Source organism: Eubalaena glacialis, chromosome 3 (genome assembly GCF_028564815.1).
Source record: "Eubalaena glacialis isolate mEubGla1 chromosome 3, mEubGla1.1.hap2.+ XY, whole genome shotgun sequence".
Taxonomy (NCBI): domain Eukaryota; kingdom Metazoa; phylum Chordata; class Mammalia; order Artiodactyla; family Balaenidae; genus Eubalaena; species Eubalaena glacialis.
This window is the reverse complement of record NC_083718.1, coordinates 178,459,496-178,462,485: the sequence shown is the minus strand read 5'-3', so window position 1 is coordinate 178,462,485 and position 2,990 is coordinate 178,459,496.

The window sequence follows — 2,990 nt, the reverse complement described above, 5'->3', positions numbered from 1 at the left end:
GCCGTGTGGCTGCTCAGCGGTGTCTGACAGCCAGGACAAAGGCCTCCTCAGACAGACAGGTGGCGTGGAAGATAGACCTACCCCAGGAGTCCTCAAAGGGCCTCTCGGCTCTGGAACAGGACAGCCGGCAGGGGTGGGGCCTGGTGAGAGGGAGGTGGAGCCGGGTCTCAGGGTTCCCTTACCCCAGGCTTGTGCTGACCCAGCTGGGGGCCTGAGGCCAGAGCAGCAGAGACGCCCGAGCCAAAAAGGAGACCACCTGCATTTCAAGAGGCCGAAGGAAGAATCCTTCTTGTCTCACAGGGGCGGAGGGTGGATAGAGAGGGGTGTCTGGAGACCCCTGCCAGGCAGGCAGCCGGGGCAGAGAGGAGAGCAGAGGCCTTTGCCCAAGGAAGGCTGGGAGCTGGGAAGGTCCCAGGGAGGGAACACACAACATCATGGCCGTGGGCAGAGGCAGCAAAGCAAGCACAGGGCTCTGGGAAGGGAGAAGGTCTGAGTTCTGGACCCTGAAGAAAGGTGAAGTCCTCCTCAACCCGACCCAGCTTCCCACCTCCATCCCAGAGGCACCCTCCCCCCGCACCCCGGGCCGCACAGGAGAGCAGGTCACCTGTGAACCGCTCTACCTTGTCACTGACCCTGTCTCCACCCCACCACTGTGGAGATCCGTCTGGACCAGGAGTCAGAGAACTGATTCTAGGCCAGCCAAAGGTGACTCTGTGACCTTGGACAGTTCAGTCAGCCTCTCTGAGCCTCAGTTTCCTCATCTGTGCAATGGAGACTCCAGTTCCCCTCCCTGAAACATTGCTGTGGGTAAGGAAGGCTCTCTGCCACTTGAGGATTAATCGTGACCCTGGAATCCTTTCCAAGGCCATTAAGGTACCCCTCTGCTTCCCCAGACCCTCCAGCTGCCAGGGGGTCTCAGAGCGAGACACAGGTCCCGGACAGAGGAATGGGGGCCATCTTGGGGCCAGCTGGGCATGACTTACCACCTGCCCCACTCAGCCGCTGCCCTCTCCCTGTCCAGGGGCCCCTTTGGCTGATTCCCCTCTCATTAGCTAGGAAGCTCAGGGCCGCCCACCCCCTTGCCCTGGCCCAGCCTCTTCCTCCAGACACCCTCGGGAAGGAGGGACCACCACCCTGTGGCAGGCAGGGTGGACCAGGAGCCTGGGGAGGAGATGCTGCCTCCTTCCTTCATCTCCCCCCTGCCTGCCTCTCCTGCTCCGTCCTGACCCAGCTTCTCCCAGTCTTCCTCCTGCTGGCCTCTGACTTTGGAGAGGAAGGGGGATGAAGCACGGGGACAGATGCCCATGTGCCATGTGTGAAGGGTGGGGTGTCCTTCTTGATTCCACCCCCAGGCCTGTGGTAGGACCCCAACAAAAACTAGGGGTCACGCACAGGTCGGGGTCTAACTACCATGGAGGGAGGGAGCTCACGTCCTGAGCTGGTGTCTGTGTGTGTGCGTGCATGTGTGAACACAAGGGATCTTCCCCAAGCCCAGGCGCCCCACGGCTGGCACCAGAGCGTCTGCGGGTCGCGGGGACCGCCCTGTGGATTCCCACCGAGTCCTCAGATCCTGCGGAGCCGGGGTAGGGGGGGGGGAACGGGGCGACGAGGGGGCGTCCGACTGCGTGACGCGGGGGTGCCCTGTTCCGCGGCGGGTCAGGGACGAGGCTGGGGGGATGCGCGCTGTCCCTGGGGAAGCAAGGACATCACTGCCCCCTCGGTTCAAGGTCGCTGGACCCCCACTTCCTTCCTCTGAGGACCCTAGTGCCTCCTCCCGGTGGCTGTCGGGGCCGGGCCCCTCCCCAGAAATCGAGAGAACGCGCCCATTTCTCCGCGTCCCCTCCTCAGGGTGAGCCCAACACGGAACCCCCACCCACGCAGGGGGGTGGGACCCGAGCGCCCCCCTCCCGAGCCGCGGCCTCGACCCACCCCCGGAGGCAGGGGGCTGAGCCGCCCCCCCCATCCCCCGCCCGCAGCGCGGCCAACGCCAGCCTGCGCCCCCTCCCCGCCGGCCCCCAGCCCCCGGGTCCCCGCCCGTTGCCCCCACCCTCCTGCCCGGCCCGCCCGCGCCGGGTCTTGGCTGCCGGCCGAGGGGAGCCCGGGCCACCTCCGTCCCTTCCCCTTCCCAGAGCCGCCGCCCGGGCGGGGCGGACTCACCCGCGGGCCTGGGCCGGGGCTTCCTGGGCTCGGCGCTCCGGAGCCCGCGGCAGCCGCTGCAGCTCTGATCGAACGCGGCTCGGCGTTCGCCGCCGCCGCCGCCGCCGCCGCAGTTCGGGGGGGTGGGGGGGCGGCGTCACGTGACCGCGGAGCCTCCTTCCCGGCGCGCTCCCCCCACCCCGCCACTGCGGAGCCAGAGCTGGAGCCGCGGGCTCGGCGGAGGCCCCCACTCGGCCGCCCGCCACAGCAGGTCCCGGAGGCGGGCGCTCTGCGCCCCATTTTACAGGTCGGGTAACTGAGAACCGGAGAGGGCAAGGACCGGCTCAAGGTTACACGGCTAAACTGGCAGGGCCGGGCGAGGACCCAGCGGTCCAGCCGACAGTCCCTGCTCCAAGGGGAGAGGGGCAACTTCTGCGACAACTGGGGTCGACGGGAAAGTGGGGGACACGCCCTAGGCCCGCGAGTCTGCAGGGGCGGGGAGGAAGGAAAAGGCGGCCAGGTTTAGCTGGATGAGGAAGCTGTGCCCCCGCGGCACGTCCTCCGCGCCCGGGCGCTTCGCGTGCCTCCTGGCAGCGGCCGCGCGGTGGCCCCGCAGCTGGTTAGCGGCTCTCCGACATCCTCCCGGGAGTAGGTAGCTCTCTTCCTACTCCCAACCTAACCGGGGAACGGGGGTGGCGAACCTCAGGCCACGCTCGAAAGAAGAAGTAGAGGGAAGGCTGCAGGAGAAAGGTGGGGTGAGGGCAAGAGTGAAAACCCAGGCACGAAGGGGCCTCAGACATCACCTTAACCTGACCTCTGAGGCCCAGAGAGGGGAAGAGACTTGCCCAAGGTCA